This window comes from Myotis yumanensis, unplaced genomic scaffold (genome assembly GCF_028538775.1).
Source record: "Myotis yumanensis isolate MYYU_CA2020_CCGP unplaced genomic scaffold, mMyoYum1.0.hap1 SCAF_17, whole genome shotgun sequence".
Classification (NCBI taxonomy): domain Eukaryota; kingdom Metazoa; phylum Chordata; class Mammalia; order Chiroptera; family Vespertilionidae; genus Myotis; species Myotis yumanensis.
The window spans coordinates 43,027,137-43,045,025 of NW_027223768.1; the positions used below are offsets into that span (position 1 = coordinate 43,027,137).

Here is a 17,889-nt window from a genome sequence, read left to right on the forward strand (position 1 = left end):
GGGTGTTGGTATATTGGCAGCAAAAAATACCTATGGCTGGAGGTTTATGGATTTCAAGGACAAATTTAAAATTATGTTCAGGAAAGAGTATCAAGTGTCAAAGTCAGAGAATTCTCCCAACTAGACCATCAAGAGGATTTGAGAGTCTGAGAGCTGGAGACGACGGAGGGAATGTTTTAGGTGAATATCAAAGGCCATGCCTGCTGCCATTTGCTAATTAGAGATGGACTTTCCGTGTTAACCAGGACGTGGGTCCACAGGCATCACCAGGCTGAGGCTTGGGGAAGAAACAGCTCCTGGTAAACCTGATAGACGCGATTCAGTGCGGACCGCGGCTGCAGAGCAACGCTCTCCGACAGGAATGCACTATGAGCCACACACATAGACCCCGATTCCCTAGTAGCCACATTTTAGAAAGTACAAAAAAATAAATAAAAGCAGCAAATCATCCCATACCTAAAGGGGTGGTTTCTCTAGCATTTATGAAATTACAGGTGTGTCATTTTTACATTAATGCTTGTTATACATCCAGACACACTCGCCGCATTATAAGGAGACAATCGGCACTGCCGCCCGCGCGCCGGCTGAGGGCTGGAGCCTCCCCTCCTCACAGGCCTCCACCCCCCGCCGCCCAGGCCCAGCGCTGCCACGGAGGAGAGTTCAAGTGACAAAGATGAATCAGGTGCAGATTTTTGTTAGATGGTGGCAGGTACTTAACTGAACAGACCATGTGAGGACCACGTGAGAGAGGGCAGGGAGGGGGAGGGCGCGGAGGGAAAGGAGAGATGGGGAGCGAGAGATGGCTGGAACTGGAGAGAAGTCAGAGAAAAGCAGCGGGTCTTCTGGTTCCGGCTCCCAAACCCACTTTCGGTTTCACTTCCAGCCCGCAGCTGGGGCGCCTGCCTTTGGATGTCTTTGCGTTTCCTCCACATGCTGACAGTCTGCCTGTCTTTACTTAATCTGGTTTGAGTGGGTTTTGTTTTCTTGCAGTCAACAGTTTCTCTTGGTGAGGCGTCATTAACATGCTAGGAACCAGCTTCCCCCGCTGGCGTTGCATCAGAGGCAGAAGGAGCAGTCGGGCGGGTCTCAGGGGAGTGATGGGAAGCTAAAGGCATCTGACTTACAATCTTACTGGGGGCTCATCTCCTTGGTGTTTATTGCCTAAGCAAAGCAGGATTGCATAAGCTATTCTTCAAACAAAAACACTTCAGAGAAAAAGTCCAATAAGTGATGCACTCTCCCAGATTCCGCCATTGTCCACCTCCACTGTAACTCTTTTAAAAATATATATATCTTTATTGATATCAGAGAGAAAGGGAGAGGGAGAGATAGATAGAAACATCAATGATGAGAATCATTGATCAGCTGCCTCCTGCACGCCCCCTACTGGAGATAGAGCCCACAGCCTGAGACCCTTTAGTCCAAGCATGTCAAACTCAAAGGCGAGCACGGGCCAAATAAACAAGGTGTAAGTGTATGTGGCCGCAAAAAAACAAAAGCTTCCATTTTCATAGAAACATAGGTTTATTTCTATAGAGACATGCTGAATACAGAGGGCTGAAATAAATGAGTAATTGTTAACGTAAAATAATAGAACATTTTAATAAAAATTAATATTTTTTCTTGAACATTAACTTACCAGACACTGACTAACTGCACAGATTAATAAGCATAACACAAATAAACCTATTTTTGTTGTTCTCTGAAAGCGAAATATTTCCTGTTGTGCACACCAAACAAGTCAGTCCAAGACTAATGACGTGGCCATCAGCTGCTAAAATATTCACCACTAGTATTAGTGAAGAGAAATGGTGCTCCTGTGCATAAGAGGTGTAAGAGAAATGAATACAACACGATTATAGCAACCAGTCAATAGCGAACGTTGTAGTTTGTTATTAATAACTAGAGGCCTGATGCACAAAATTCATGCAAGGGACTTGGCCCTCACAGCCCCGGCTTCGTCCGGAAGGTCATCCGGAAGGACATCTGGAAGATCGTTCGGCTGTCTGGTCTAATTAGCATATTACCCTTTTATTATTACAGATTATGTATAACGGCGGGAGGTTCCTGTAGGTCCACAACACCTTACCCCCCACATTATGTGATAAAAAATGGGCTTGTTGTGTTTACAATGGGTTTGCACAAGTTTTTGGAAGCCCATGCACCTGTCTGTAGGGCATTGAAGAGGGAGAGTCAGGGCCTCTTCAAGAGGGGATATTAAAAAAAGGACAAATTAATTTAATAATATATTTAACTCAGCATACAGGGTGTTCCAAAAAATGTATCCACACTTGAACAGCTGAGAGCTCAGTTGTGAAAATGAAATGTATTTTTTTTAATAATTAAATCTTTATTGTTCAGATTATTACAGTTGTTCCTCTTTTTCCCCCCCATAACTCCCCTCCTCCCAGTTCCCGCCCCACCCTCCGCCCTCACTCCCCACCCACTGTCCTCATCCATAGGTGCATGATTTTTGTCCAGTCTCTTCCCGCACCTCCCACACCCCTTTCCCCCCCAAGAATAGTCAGTCCACTCCCTTTCTATGTCCCTGATTCTATTATAATCACCAGTTCATTCTGTTCATCAGATTATTTATTCACTTGATTCTTAGATTCACTTGTTGATGGATGCGTATTTGTTGTTCATAATTTGTATCTTTACCTTTTTCTTCTTCTTCCTCTTCTTAAAGGATACCTTTCAGCATTTCATATAATACTGGTTTGGTGGTGATGAACTCCTTTAGCTTTTCCTTATCTGTGAAGCTCTTTATCTGACCTTCAATTCTGAATGATAGCTTTACTGGATAAAGTAATCTAGGTTGTAGGTTCTTGGTATTCATCACTTTGAATATTTCTTGCCATTCCCTTCTGGCCTGCAAAGTTTCTGTTGAGAAATCAGCTGACATTTGTATGGGTATTCCCTTGTAGGTAACTGAGTTTCTTTCTCTTGCTGCTTTTAAGATTCTCTCTTTGTCTTTTGCTCTTGGCATTTTAATTATGATGTGTCTTGGTGTGGTCCCCTTTGAATTCCTTTTGTTTGGGGTTCTCTGCGCTTCTTGGACCTGTAAGTCCATTTCTTTCACCAGGTGGGGGAAGTTTTCTGCCATTATTTCTTCAAATAGGTTTTCAATATCTTGCTGTCTCTCATCTTCTGGCACCCCTATAATTCTGATGTTGGTACGCTTGTAGCTGTCCCAGAGGCTCCTTACACTATCTTCGTATTTTCGGATTCTTTTTTTATTTTGCTTTTCCGGTTGGGTGTTTTTTGCTTCTTTGCATTTCAAATCTTTGACTTGATTCTTGCGCTCCTCTGGTCTGCTGTTGGGAGTCTGTATAATATTCTTTATTTCAGTCAGTGTATGCTTACTTTCTAGTTGGTCCTTTATCACACCATCGAGGGTCTCATTAGATTTCCTGTACATCTCATCAAGTTTATCGACAGCCTCTAGAAGCCTCTTGAGAGACCTCCAAAGTGTGGTTTTGAATTCTATATCCAGTAGCCTGCTTTCCTCCAGTTCTGTCCTTTATGGCCTGTTTCTTTGTCTCGGCATTTTTTTTATGCTTCGCTGTGTCAATAGAGTGGCTTTCCGTGTTAAGTGTTCCAATTACCTGAGGTAGACACTCTTGGTGCACCCCCTTGTGGTCTTTGTGCGCAGTCTTGTTGTAGTTAAGCCTTGATTGTTGTAGGTAATTACTACTTGACCTCCAGGCCAACTGGCTGTGAGAATCAGCTGTGTCTGCAGTGGGAGAACTTCTTTCCTCTAGGGAGGTGCTAATCTAGCCTTTGCCTGAGGCTATCCAGCAAATGGCTCTGTGCAGGGCTTGGGCGGGGCGGGTCCCACAGGATCAACAGGGCGGAGGAGGGAGCAGTTATGGCTGCTTTCAGTCCGTCCCCAGAGGCTCTGCCTCTCTGTCCCAGCAACCACTGCAAACCTCGGAGGGACCGAAGCCAGACAGTCCCGCTTATCCCGTTTGAGTTTGGGTCCCTAGAGACTCGCCCGGATCTGGAGCTCAGAGTCTGAGGCTCCCTCCGGATTGAAACAGACAACCGCACCCTCAGCCACCAGCCCGAGCCGCGCGCACTCCGCACCTTAGTATTTTACTTCAGCACTGCGCCTCCTCTGATTCTCGGTTCCTCCTAGTTGTAGAACTTCCACTCAGCTAGCCTTCCTGTGGTTCTGGATGATGTCCGTTCCGTCTTTTAGTTGTATTTTTGAAGTGGTTGTTCGAGGCAGCAAACTCCGGCGTTAACCTATGCCGCCATCTTGGTTTCTGTGAAATGTATTTTAATAAACACGCCTTTATCATTATTCAAAGTGCATGCACACATTCTGGGGACAGCCTGTAGTGGTGTTCTAGGTCTGCCCTCACAAAGTACCACAAACTCCGGGGCTGAAACGACAGAAGTGTATTGTTTCACAGTCTCAGAGGCCAGACCTCAGACCAAAGCATCAGCTCACTTCTTCACAGGCCCCCTCCCTGCAGACCAGCTGGTCACTGCCAGGGGCGGGGGTGGGGGGGACAGTCAGAAGGGCCTCCGGGCAGAGGTTCTGAGAAGAACCCTCCCTTGCCTCAGGGCAGCTTTGGGGGCGCCCTTGATCCCTTGGCTTGTCGCAAAGTAACTTCAGGCTCTGCCTCCATCTCCGCCTTACATGGCCTCCCTGTGTGTCTATGTGTCCGACCCTCTTTTTACAGGGAGCCCAGTTATCAGATTTAGGGGCCACCGTAAGTCCAGAATGATTTTATCTTGAGGTCCTCAGCTAACTACACCTGCGAAGACCCTATTCCAAATAAGGTCACATTCTGGGGCTCAGAGGAGATTTGAATCTTAAGGGACACTATGAAGCCACTGCCATGTATTGGGAGTAAAATCCTTTCACTTTTGCTCTTAGTATGGAAGTGCTCCTGTCAAGTGGAATGAGAAGTTAACTAGAAGAGGACGTTCTGCCAAGAACAGGCGGGGGCCTGCAAGCGGGCCACATCGCAAGCTGGCGTTAGTTAGCCCACAGGTTACTGCCCGGAGGGCACAGGGCTTGTCTATCTGAACTCCACCTATGAATACCCTCATGGACGTAACATATTTGTCAACTGTCCTGGTCTCCTTTTCTTACTGATTTCTGAGAAAACATGATAGAGAATATAACTGACTTCCCTTGTCCAAATATTGCAAATGTTTTTGTTGTTCTATTTTTGCCCTTTAACCCTGCATATGGGGATTTTGAGCAGTTGAATGTCTTTCATTAAATGAACACGTGACTTGCCTGGCTGGTGTGGCTCAGTGGTTGAACCAGGAGGTCACGGTTCCATTCCCTGTCAGGGCGCATGCCCAGATTGCCGGCTCCACCACCAATGTGGATCCTGCAGGAGGCAGCTGATCAATGATTCTCTCTCATCATTGATGTTTATTTTTCTTTTAAAAAAATCTTTACTAGTATTGTTGAAAGTATTACATAGGTCCTCCTTTTCCCCCATTACCCTCTTCCAGCCACTCCCATCCCCCCACCAGGCCCTCACCACCCTATTGTCTGTGTCCACAGGTTATACATATGTGCGTACAAGTTCATTGGTTGATCTCTTCCCACCCACCCTCCCTCCCCTGCCTTCCTCTGCGGTTCAACAGTCTGTTCATGTTTCTATATATCTCTGGGTCTATTTTTGATCATCAGTTTATTTGGTTCATTAGATTCCACATATGAGTGAGATCATGTGATACTTATCTTTCTCCAACTGGCTTATCTTGTTCAGCATAATGCTCTCCAGGACCCTCCATGCTGTTGCAAATGGTAAGAGTGCATTCTTTTGTATTGCCCCGCAGTATTCCATTGTGTAAACATACCACAGATTTTTTATCGCCTGCTGATGGCCACTTAGCCTGTTTCCAAGTCTTAGTTATTGTAAATTGCACTGCTATGAACATAGGGGTGCATATAATCATTGATGTAGCCGGTCAAGTGGAATGAGAAGTTAACTAGAAGAGGACGTTCTGCCAAGAACAGGCGGGGGCCTGCAAGAGGGCCACATCAGAACAAAGTCTTGCACGAAAGATTTATTGTTCAGAGGCAGAATTTCCTTGAGGTGATAAACAGTCCACGAGGGCATGGAAAGCCAGGGAGGGTGCACTGCTGCAGGTGGGAAGGGTCTTTGTATAACATGGGAAATTAATAGTTTAATGTATAACTTAGCTCAGATGATCTCATAGGCATGCCTGTTTACCATTGTCACTTGCTGTACTCCATTGTTATTTGCTGTACTCCCCAATAAAAGCCATGAGAACTTTGGAGGTTTTGCTACTTGCCTGAGCGAGCAGTAGCCCTCTGCTTCTCTAAAACTCATCCTGCTTGCCGATCTCATCTCTGCGTCACCGTTCACCTGTAGACCACCTGCAATTGATGTTTCTCTCTCTCTCCCTCTCCCTTCCTGTCTCTAAAAATCATTTAAAAAAAAAACAAAAAACATGTGACTCTGTCATACAAAGAAATAATCTACCCACACCACTGTTATAATTGCTCTGGTACCATGGTTTGAAATATGTAAGTCTGAATATTTGACCCATCACAATTGTATCGAGATGTACAGAGGCACTAAAGAAACAGTGAGCCTGAGATTCCCATAAGCCACATCCCAGGGACCCAAACCATTTTCCCACAATGTGCCAGAAAGAAGCATACCAGCAACAAACATAAAGAACCATATATAGCCAGAACCAGTTTGGCTCAGTGAATGGAGCGTCGGCCTGTGGACTCAGGGGTCCTGGGTTCAATTCCAGTCAGGGGCGTGTGCCTTGGTTGCAGGCACGTCCCCAGTGGGGGGCGTGCAGGAGGCACCTAATCGATGTTTCTCTCTCATTGATGTTTCTGACTCTCTATCTCTCTCCCTTCCTCTCTGTAAAAAATCAATAAAAAGTATTTTTTAAAAAAAGAACCATATGTAGCTAACATGACACCAGCTGCTCCAAAAGACAGATCTATGAAACCAGGAAATAGACTGTGACTATGATTATTCTGATACTAGAGGCCCAGTACATGAAATTTGTGCACTGGAGGTGGGATCCTTCAGCCGGGCCTGTGCCCTCTCCAAGTCCAGGACCCCTTGGGGGATGTCTGGGACCCCTCGCTCCTTACCACCTGCTCGCTGCTCCTTACAGATAGGCTCACTGCTCTTTAGCCAGCTGTGAGCCTGGCTTCTGGCTGAGCAGCGCTCACCTTGTAGGAGCACACTGACCACCAGGGGGCAGCTCCTGAGTTGACTGTCTGCCCCCTGATGGTCAGTGAATATCATAGTGACCGGTTGTTCTGGTTGTTCCACCATAAGAGTCCCTTAGGCTTTTATTATATAGACTAGAGGCCCAGTGCACAAAATTCATGCACAGAGGGGAGGGTCCCCTCAGCCCAGCCTGCACCCTCTCCAATTGGGACTCTTCAGGGGATGTCTGACTGCCCCCTCACAATCCTGGACTGCTGGCTCCTAATCGCTCACCTGCCTGCCTGCCTGGTTGCCCCTAACTTAACCCCCACCCATGCTGGCCTGATTGCCCCTAACTGCTCCCCCTGCCAGCTGGTTGCCCCTAACTGCCCCCTCCCTGCCGGCCTGGCCACCTCTTACTGCCCCCCTGCCGGACTGATCGCTCCTCACATCCCCCCCCCCCCCACCAGCCTGGTCGCCCCACACAGCCTGCTGTTCAGTCATTTGGTTGTCCCTCACTAACCCCCCTGCCAGCCTGGTTGTAGGCAGCCATCTTTGTGAGGGTGTGAGGGTTAATTTGCATATTACCTCTTTATTATATAGGAGGGCTATTGGCCCAGTGCACGAAATTCATGCATGGGGGAGAGGGTGTTCCTCAGCCCGGCCTGCACCCTCTCCAATCTGGGACCCCTTGAAGGATGTCCTACTGCCGGTTTACAGTGATCGAGCCTAAACCGGCAGTCGGACATCCCTCTCGCAATCCAGAACTGCTGGCTCCTAACCACTCACCTGCCTGCCTGCCTGCCTGATTGCCCCTAACCACTCTGCCTTCTGGCCTGCTTGCCCCCAAATGGCCCCCCTAGCCTGATCACCCCCAACTGCCCCCCCTGCTGGCCTGCTCCCCCCCACCTTCCCTCTCCACTGGCCTGCTTGCCCCCAACTGGCCCCCTGCTGGCCTGCTCACTCCAAACTGCCCCCCCCCCCACTGTCCTGATCACCTCCAACTGACCCCCATTGATGGCCTGCTTGCCCCCAACTGGCGGCCCTGCTGTTCTGCTTACCCCCAATGGCCCCGCCCTCCACCAGCCTGATCACCCACAATTGTCCTCCCCTCTTGGCCTCTAACTGCCTCTACGTCGGCCCCGCCACCATGGCTTTGTCCAGAAGAACGTCCGGAAGGTCTTCTGGAAGGTCTCCCAGTCTAATTAGCATATTACCCTTTTATTAGTATAGATAGAAGCCTGGTGCACGGGTGGGGGCCGGCTGGTTTGCCCTGAAGGGTGTCCCGGATCAGGGTGGGGGTTTCCTTGGGGCATGGAGCGGCCTGGGCAAGGGGTCTCGCCCCCATGGGGTGAGGGTGCCCGCTGGGGGAGGGGTGGTGGCCAGCCTGCGTGAGGGGCTGATGGCTGTTTGCAGGCTGGCTAAGCCCCCCAGCAGGGACTCTCACCCCATGAGGGTGTGGCCAGCCTGGGTGAGGGGCTGATGGCTTTTTGCAGGCTGGCCACGGCCCCTGACGACCCAAACTCCCAGCCCCTCTTTTTTTTCTTTTTTTCTTTTCAGCGCCTCCTTGAGCAGAGGGAAGCAGGTACCTGGGATTTATTTATCTTTTATAATTGAAACTTTGTAGCCTTGAATAGAAGCCAGGTCTGGCCAAGTGGGCTGGAAGCTTGGCTTCCTCCATCGCTGGGGGAAACCCAAGCCTCCTGCTCACTCAGTGGCACTGCCATGTTGGTTGGGTTAATTTGCATACTCTCTCCTGATTGGCTGTTGGGCGTGGCTTGTGGGTGTAGCAGAGTGACACCAATTTGCATGTTTCTCTGTTATTAGTGTAGACTAGAGGCCCCGTGCACGAAATTCATGCACTGGGGGGTGGGTTCCCTCAGCCCAGCCTGCCTCTCTCACAGTCCGGGAGTCCTCAGTGGATGGCCACAGTCTGGCAGCAGAGGCTCAGAGCAGGCGTCCCATGTGTGTGTGTGTGTGTGTGTGTGTGTGTGTGTGTGTGTGTCTGCTGGGGGCCTGCCCCCAGCCACACCATGGAGGCTTGGAGCAGGAGCCCCTCTGTGTTGATCTCTCAGGCTCCTGGCCTCCACTGCATGTTGTACTCTCCCGTGAGCTATGGCCAGGATGGGGGTGCTGCTTGCAAGCCGGGCTTTCCTGCTCCCGGATCGCTATGGCGACCGGGGAGCAGGCCCAGCTGGGGGCTGCCCACAGGCCGGGCTTTCCTGCTCCCAGGTCTCCATGGCAACCGGAGAGCAGGCCCAGCTGGGGGCTGCCCACAGGCCAGGCTTGCTTTCCTGCTGCCTATCAGGCGCAGCTGGGGGCTGCCTACAAGCCGCACTTTTCTACTTACTGATGGCCGGATCACCACAGCGACCCAGGGCCCAGCGGCACTTTCCTGCTCTCCAATAGTCATAGGATCCCGGCTGGGGGCGGGGATTAGCAGTGCGGGGCTTAGGTGGCTTGGGGTCCTGGCTGGGGGCTCAGGTGGCACACAGGGGTCCTGGCTGGGGGCGGGGCTTATGCCCCGCTGCCCAGGGCTGCACATGGGGCCCAGATGGCAGCTCGCACTGTCCTGCCCTGCCTGTAGTATAGGATAGGGGCCTGGTGCACGGGTGGAAGCCAGCTGGTTTGCCCTGAAAGTGTCCCAGATCAGGGTGGGGGTCCCGCTTGGGTGCCTGGCCAGCCTGGATGATGGGCTGATGGCTGTTTGCAGCTGGTCACACCCCCTTCAGGGTGGGGGTCCCCACTGGGGTGCCTGGCCAGTCTGGGTGAGGGCCTGAGAGCCATTTTCAGGCTGGAGGGCAACTTAAACTCCCAGCCTCTCCTTTTTTTCTTTTTTTTTAATTCTGGGATTTATTTACCTTCTATAGCTGTCACTGGAGCTGAGAGCCGGCTCCAGCTCTGAGGGCTGAAAGCAGGTTCTGGGTCTGTTTGGCTTCTATAATTGAAACTCTGTTGCCATCACTGCAGCTCTAAGCTCTGAGGCCGAAGCTGGCTGAAAGCAGGTCTCTGGAGCTTGTTTAACTTCTATAATTGAAACATTGTTTCTTAGAGTGTAGCTTAGAGCAGGCCGGCAGGCTGGGAACGTTGGCTTCCTCTGTCACTGGAGCAAGCAAGCCTCCTGTTCACTTCAGCTGCGTGGCTGCCGGCCGCCATCTTGGTTGGCAGTTAATTTGCATATCCTGCTGATTAGCCAATGGGAAGGGTGTCGGGGTTATGGTCAATTTGCATGTTTCTCTTTTATTAGATAGGACTAGAGGCCCGGTGCACAAAAATTTGTGCACTGGCGGGGGGGTGTCCCTCAGCCCCACTTGTGCCCTCTCACAGTCTGGGACCCCTCGGGAGATAACGACCTGCTGGCTTAGGCCTGCTCCTGGGTGGCAGAGGGCAGGCCCAATTCCTAGGTGCAGCCCCTGGTCAGGCTCAGAGCAGGGCCAATTGGGGAGTTGGGGCGCCGCCCCCTATCATGCACAGAGCAGGGCAGATCGGGAGGTTGTGATGCCACCCCCAGTCACACTCAGGGTAGGGCCGATTGGGGGGTTGGGGCGCCACCCCCTGTCACACTCAAGGCAGGGTCGATGGGGAGGTTGCAGCACCACCCCCTGTCACACACAGAGCAGGGCCAATCAGGGGGTTGGGGCGCTGCCCCCTATCACGCACAGAGCAGGGCTGATCAGGGGGTTGGGGAGCTCCCCCCTGTCACACTCAGGGCAGGGCTGATGGGGAGGTTGCGGCTACCCCCCGTCACACACAGAGCAGGGCCCATGGGGGGGTTGAGGCCCCGCACCCTGTCACACACTGAGCAGGGCCGATCAAGGGGTTGGGGAGCTCCCCCTATCAGGCACAAAGCAGGGCCTATCAGGGGGTTAGAGAGCTTCCCCCTATCAGGCACAGAGCAGGGCCGATCAGGGGGTTGGGGCGCCTTCCCCTGTCATGAACAGAGCAGGGCGGATAGGGAGGTTGTGGCCCCGCCCCCTGTCACACACAGAGCCGCAGGGCGATCAGGGGGTTTGGGTGCTGCCCCCTGTCACGCTGCTCCAGGGGCCAGGAGGCCTCGCTGCTCCGCTGATCCCAGTGCTGGGAGGCCTCGAGGCTCCACTTGACACAGGGGCAGTGAGGCCTCGCTGCTCCGCTGATCCCGGTGCTGGGAGGCCTTGCTGCTTCGCTGATCCCGGTGCTGGGAGGCTCCGCTGATCCTGGTGCCAGGAGGCCTCGCGGCTCCGCTGATCCTGGGTTCGGGAGGCCTCGCAGCTCCGCTGATCCCAGGTTCTGGAGGCATATTACCCTTTTACTATATAGGATAGAGGCCTCGTGCATGGGTGGGGGCCGGCTGGTTTGCCCTGAAGGGTGTCCTGGATCAGGGTGGGGGTCCCGCTTGGGTGCCTGGCCAGCCTGGAAGAGGGGATGATGGCTGTTTGCAGCTGGTCACACACCCTTCAGGGTGGGGATCCCCACTGGGGTGCCTGGCCAGCCTGGATGAGGGGATGATGGCTGTTTGCAGCTGGTCACACCCCCTTCAGGGTGGGGGTCCCCACTGGGGTGCCTGGCCAGTCTGGGTGAGGGGCTGAGGGCCGTTTTCAGTCTGGTGGGTGACTGAAGCTCCCAACCTCTCCTTTTTTTCTTCTTTTTTTTTATTCTGGGATTTATTTACCTTCTATGGCTGTCACTGGAGCTGAGAGCTGGCTTTAGCTCTCAGGCTCGGCTCCAGCTCTGAGACCTTGGTTTGTTTGGTTTCTATAATTGAAACACTGTTGCAACTCCAAGCTCGGGCTGGCTGACTGAAAGCAGGTTTCTGGGAATTGTTTAGCTTCTATATTTGCAACAATGTTTCTTAAACTGCAAGCTCAGAGGCCAGCAGCAGCAGGTGGGGAACCTTGGCTTCCTCCATCACTGGAGCAAGCAAGCCTCCTGTTCGCTTCAGTTGTGTGGTTGCTGGCCGCCATCTTGGCTGGCAGTTAATTTGCATATCTCGCTGATTAGCCCATGGGAAGGGTAGCGAAGTTACGGTTAATTACCATGTTTCTCTATTACTAGATAGGATTATAGAGATAGAGATAGAGGTAGAGGTAGAGGTAGGGGTAGACATAGTGAAATATTTGGAAAGCTTAGCATTCACACAACACACGGGAAATCAGGGGTGGTCCACATTACATGGAGCAGGACGGGGACACAGGTGAAGACGCCAAAACTACATCTGTATGCTGGGCCACAGCCAGGGAGGGAACCTGCCACCACAGGAATGAAGACAGCAAAGAACCACTTTGCTGAAATGAACTCTCATGCTTGGAACCTAAACTCAACCCCATAGATTAGCCACACAGGCACCTGGACCGGCCTGGAGAGTGACAGACGCTGGCGAGCAGGGTGAGGTCAGCAGCAGGATGGAGCGGGACCCCAGGGGGCACTGCCAGTTCTGTTCAAATAAACGGTCCTGTGAAGAGAAGCCCCTTGACGGGCAAGAACTCCAGGTCCCGAGACCAGAGGCCCAACTAAAAGATTTGTCAAAACGCAGGGACACGAATGCCGTGTTCCTGGACGTATCTCTGAGGTTCCAATTCCACTGGCTGAGAAGATCCCCCATGATTGATTGTAAGAAGAGCTGGAGAGCTCCATCTTGTGGAAAACAGAGCAGGTGGTGTGAGACAGCTCACTGCACCACAATACACCAGCCGGAGAAAATACATAAAAGCAATCAACTCAGAAAGCACGCAGCCGGCGGGGTGACCCACGGGAAGGTATAGATGCCGTTTCCACCGGGAACCCCTCCCTGGGACCCCTCTGGGGCGGCGGGGGCTGTTGATGGCGAGGTTTGTCCCCGATGCTGGAGAGTCCGAGTCCTGCAGCGGCCGGCTACGTGCTCGGGGGCCACGGCTGGCAGACGGGCCGCCCCGGGCCCCCCTCGGGGTCGGGTCGGGATCCAGGCGAGCTCCCCCGCTGGAGGGGAAAAGCCGCAGGCCTCCAGCAGGCGAGGCGGCAGAGGGCAGGGATGGGAGGCGTGAACTGGCAGGTTGGGCCCAAAGGTGCAGGGAGCAGGTGGCCAGGAGGAGGAGGACGGCCAGCGTCGGCTAAAAGGTGGGTGGGATGCGGGCTCGAGGACTAAGAAAAGCTTCCCTGACCGGGAATCGAACCCGGGCCGCGGCGGTGAGAGCGCCGAATCCTAACCACTAGACCACCAGGGAGCGGCGGGCTGAGCCGCGGCCCGCGCCTCCTGCTCCCGCGCCTCCGTGCCCCTCCGGCGCCAGCGCCTCCGCCTGCCGGTGCAGCTGCCCGTCGCCCTGCCCATCGTGCCCGCGCCTCCCCGCCCGCCGCGCCCTCAGAAACCGCCGCCGCGCGCCCTGCAGGAGGCCCACGACCCAGGGGCAGCCCCGGGCCCAGCACTCAGCTGCGGGCCGGGAATGGCGCCGGGTCAAGACCCGCCGCGGTGCTCACCCCTGCCCACCGACCTCCCTGTGGGTAACAGCTCACGCCTCCCCCTGCCCTCGACGCCCTCCCTCCCGCAGCCGCTCTGCGGCGAGTCCCAGCCTTTTCCGAGAGCAGGGCCCGATGCTCAGCCACGGAGTCGCCCCGCCGCCTCCGCGCAGCGCTCCCCTTGCAGGCCCGCCCGCCTCCGGGGCCTCTCGCTGCCCGGCTGCTCCTGTCCTCGGGTTCCTCGCCGCAGCGTCTCCAGCGCCCTGGTCCCCAAAGCCCTTCTCCACCGGGTGACACTGCCCGCACCGACGGGGCTCCCCCGACCACCAGCGGCCCAGCTGTGCTCCGTCGCCAGTCCTTCCCCCGTACTGCTGGCGGCCGCTGGGCAGGAGCTGCGGCGGCGGGAGGCCTGGCTGGGGTTAGGCGACCGAGCGCCGGTCGGAGTGACGGGGAGCGGGGTGCTGGGGCCCAACCAGAAATAGTGGGGGTCTGGGCCCCCAAGCAGGGCAGAGGGCGAGAAGGGCCCACGTCTTCAACCTGCGCCAGTGACCAAAAAAGCTGCACGACCTCCCCGTCGGGGAATCGAACCCCGGCCTCCCGCGTGACAGGCGGGGATACTCACCACTATACTAACGAGGACGGCGCGGGGGCGGGTTCATAGACCGCCCGGTGCGCGAGGCTCCCGCCTACCTGCCCGGGACACCCTGCCCGTCGCTGAAGCTCCACCCTGAATCCCTGCGGCCCCCAATGAAGCAGCCGGTGAGCGAGCCTGAGCCCGACCCCGACCCCGACACGGAGTGCGCGCTGCCCGTGGCCTCCCACGCGGAGCGGGTTGGCGTGCGTCGTGCCCGGGCCCAGGAAGGGGAGAGGCCGTGGGCGCCGGGCCAGGCCAGTCGGCTGTTCTTGCTCCCCGTCGCCCGCTAACGCCCGTCCATTGGGCACCTGGACCGGACAGACGGGGTGGAGGCCACAGGAGTTCACAGCTGGGTCCCAGCCACGTGAGCGCCGACCCGCCAGAGCCTACTGTCAGGATGGCCGAGCGGTCTAAGGCGCTGCGTTCAGGTCGCAGTCTCCCCTGGAGGCGTGGGTTCGAATCCCACTCCTGACAGCTGTCTAAGCTTTTGCACGAGCTTCCCCCGGCTGGACTGCGTCCATCACAGCCTTTTCCCGCCTTACAGTCGGTTCCTGACTGGCACCCTTAGGGCCCCTGCAAACTCTGGCCTCCGCCTTACACCCTCTGTTCACCGCCATTCCCAACCCGACCACAAATAGGCGGAAAACCCAGACGCTGGAGGGACTGTGGGAGCACAGCTGTTCCCTCCACACGTCACCTGCCGGGTTGGGATCCCAGCGCGGGCCGGGCTTGGTCCAGCTCCTGGTCTCCTCTGGTGACACTGACAGTCTCGCGGCGGCCGTGGACCGCCGCGACCACGCAGCATCGGCCGCAGAGTCTGCCTGGGTCTCTGGGTCCTTCGGTTGGCTGTGCGCCGCGCAAGGGTCATAGACGTGCCTGCAGCCTCGGTTTTAGGTCCCCCGCTGCCGCCTGCTCAAAAGAAATAGGTGTTGTGGGGCCTAGCACTGCCCTTGTCAGTGCATGGGTGGTTCAGTGGTAGAATTCTCGCCTGCCACGCGGGAGGCCCGGGTTCGATTCCCGGCCCATGCAGTCAGTTTCCTTTTCTTTTTAGTACCACCGCTCTCAAGAGCACCTCCGACTCCTTCCGCCATACCTCTTGCAACACGACTACGGAGCGAAGCCTCCACGCCCGACACCTCCCTGGTCCCTCTTCATCAACCAGATACCGTTTGTGTCACGCCACTCACTACAGGGAACACCAATGGCGGCGCACATAGCTGGCACCTGCGCACTCCCCTTCGCTACCTTTCATCAGCTCTAGCTCTCTCCCACCCTACGCTCTCAAAATTACACCGAGCGGGCACAACACAACCAGGAGGTGGGATGGAGCCACTCAGGAGATGGAGACATCGTATCTTCCTGTAAGATCACAAGTCAACATGGCGCACAAGTAGGTGGAAAATAATTCGTCTCATGTCACAGCATTCCCCACGTTCCCTTTTCAAACACTGGGCGGCTGCTCCACCATTAACATCGAACGGCATCAACTGGCGGGGCGGACGGGGGGGGGTCAGAGTGCTTTGCCTAAAATGTGAGTGTGCCCGTGCTGGAGAGACACGACAAAACTTTCCCTGACCGGGAATCGAACCCGGGCCGCGGCGGTGAGAGCGCCGAATCCTAACCACTAGACCACCAGGGAGCTGTACAGTTTGTAGTGAGCCTGTGTCTCATGTATAAAGCACTTCTGGGCCACCCACTTGGCGTTTCCACAGTTCCAGTTTTCCTTGCTTTTCCAAGTACAGCCGCCCTGTCTCCGTACCCAAAAACACTACACGCCTCCTGCTGGCGCTAACACGGCCCAGGTCGCAGGTCCCAGAGTCCACAGTCCTCGCAGGAGCAAAACTACTATCTCGCTGCGTTGGCCGGGAATCGAACCCGGGTCAACTGCTTGGAAGGCAGCTATGCTCACCACTATACCACCAACGCCGCACGGGAAGAACCCTTAGAAGCTCTAGTCCTAACTGGCACCAGCGCGGGGAACTGCGGCTACCAACCGAGCCAGCCTCAGTAGCTGCTCTAGTTTGTCGATCCAACTGCCTCTCCGGGGCGCTGTCGCTGGCCGACTGCTCCTGGTCCCTCCGATTCCACGCCGCTGCCCCGGGTCGTGTCTCCAGCTCTGGAGTCGCCAAACCCACCTTCACTGAGCGACACCGCCCGCACCGACGGGGCGCGCATCCTCCGCCCACCAGCTGCGCTTCCCCTCCACCAGCCGCCTTGGGAGGGCCGCTCACAGACGTTGCGCTGGCGGGAGGATGCCCCTGCGTGCCTGCGGGAGGGAAGGTGGGGGGAGGGATTGTTGGGGAACACCCGGCACCACCAGTTGAGGCCTTGGGCCTCGACGCAGGGCGAAGGAGCGAAAAGGGGCTCTTATCGGCAAGCTACAGGACAGAGGCTGTACCAACGACCAAAAGGGACTCGCCTCCCCGTCGGGATTCCCCCGGTCTCCCGCGTGACCGTGACCGGCGGGGACGCTCACCACTATACTGAGAAGGACAGGCACAGTAGTTCCTACCCTTCCCCCCCTCCCCGCCCCCTTTACCTTCCCCAATGCAGCCCTGTGGGTCCCCGACCGGACACCCAACCAACAGCGCCTCCTACAGAGCACGACACGGCGGCACTGACACCTCCGAGTGCGCGCTGCCCGTGGCCTCCCACCGGGGCTGCGCGGGAGGAGGCCCAAGAGGGCGAATGAGGCCCCGAAGCGGAGCGGGTTGGCGTGCGTCGTGCCCGGGCCCAGGAAGGGGAGAGGCCGTGGGCGCCGGGCCAGGCCAGTCGGCTGTTCTTGCTCCCCGTCGCCCGCTAACGCCCGTCCATTGGGCACCTGGACCGGACAGACGGGGTGGAGGCCACAGGAGTTCACAGCTGGGTCCCAGCCACGTGAGCGCCGACCCGCCAGAGCCTACTGTCAGGATGGCCGAGCGGTCTAAGGCGCTGCGTTCAGGTCGCAGTCTCCCCTGGAGGCGTGGGTTCGAATCCCACTCCTGACAGCTGTCTAAGCTTTTGCACGAGCTTCCCCCGGCTGGACTGCGTCCATCACAGCCTTTTCCCGCCTTACAGTCGGTTCCTGACTGGCACCCTTAGGGCCCCTGCAAACTCTGGCCTCCGCCTTACACCCTCTGTTCACCGCCATTCCCAACCCGACCACAAATAGGCGGAAAACCCAGACGCTGGAGGGACTTTGGGTCGCGCCTGGGGAGTCGCTAAAGGGACTGTGGGCACTTAGCTGCCCCCACCATACGTGGCCTGCCGGGCTTTGACCCGGGAGCCAGCTAAGCTTGGTCCATGGCCTCCTCTGGTGGCACTGACAGTTTGTCTTTATTTATTTATTTCTTTATTTGAATGCTTCACGAATTTGAGTGTCATCCTTGTCACAGGGGCCATGCTAATCTTCCCTGTGTCTCCACTTTTAGTATATGTGCTGCCGAAGCAAGCAGACACTGACAGTCTTGCAGCGGCCCTGGACGATGGAGGAAATGGAGGATGGGCTGGCGAGTTCGCCTGAGTCCTTCTGTCCCCGTTGGCTCTGTGCTGTGCCCTAGAACCTTTGACTGCCTGGCATCTCTGTTTCAGGCCTTGCCTCTGTCTCCGCACAAATGGAACAGGTGCCACAGCGGGGGGTGAGCAGTGGCCGGCCTATCACAGTTGCTGTTAGTGCATGAGTGGCTC

The 17,889-nt window shown here is 55.4% G+C and overlaps 8 non-coding genes across 8 annotated transcripts; 3 read left to right on the forward strand and 5 right to left on the reverse strand.

Annotated features, from left to right (window-relative positions):
* Nucleotides 1–13,288: 13,288 nt before the first annotated feature.
* Nucleotides 13,289–13,360, reverse strand: TRNAE-CUC (transfer RNA glutamic acid (anticodon CUC)). The gene has a single exon. It is a non-coding gene; the product is annotated as a tRNA-Glu (tRNA).
* Nucleotides 13,361–14,156: 796 nt separating this feature from the next.
* Nucleotides 14,157–14,228, reverse strand: TRNAD-GUC (transfer RNA aspartic acid (anticodon GUC)). The gene has a single exon. It is a non-coding gene; the product is annotated as a tRNA-Asp (tRNA).
* Nucleotides 14,229–14,614: 386 nt separating this feature from the next.
* TRNAL-CAG (transfer RNA leucine (anticodon CAG)) lies at nucleotides 14,615–14,697 on the forward strand. The gene has a single exon. It is a non-coding gene; the product is annotated as a tRNA-Leu (tRNA).
* A 484-nt stretch (nucleotides 14,698–15,181) lies between these two features.
* On the forward strand, nucleotides 15,182–15,252 carry TRNAG-GCC (transfer RNA glycine (anticodon GCC)). The gene has a single exon. It is a non-coding gene; the product is annotated as a tRNA-Gly (tRNA).
* A 538-nt stretch (nucleotides 15,253–15,790) lies between these two features.
* TRNAE-CUC (transfer RNA glutamic acid (anticodon CUC)) lies at nucleotides 15,791–15,862 on the reverse strand. The gene has a single exon. It is a non-coding gene; the product is annotated as a tRNA-Glu (tRNA).
* Nucleotides 15,863–16,077: 215 nt separating this feature from the next.
* Nucleotides 16,078–16,149, reverse strand: TRNAG-UCC (transfer RNA glycine (anticodon UCC)). Its single transcript has one exon. It is a non-coding gene; the product is annotated as a tRNA-Gly (tRNA).
* Nucleotides 16,150–17,127: 978 nt separating this feature from the next.
* On the forward strand, nucleotides 17,128–17,210 carry TRNAL-CAG (transfer RNA leucine (anticodon CAG)). The gene has a single exon. It is a non-coding gene; the product is annotated as a tRNA-Leu (tRNA).
* A 341-nt stretch (nucleotides 17,211–17,551) lies between these two features.
* LOC138996558 (U6 spliceosomal RNA) lies at nucleotides 17,552–17,653 on the reverse strand. The gene has a single exon (XR_011468833.1). It is a non-coding gene; the product is annotated as a U6 spliceosomal RNA (small nuclear RNA).
* Between the last annotated feature and the right edge of the window lie 236 nt (nucleotides 17,654–17,889).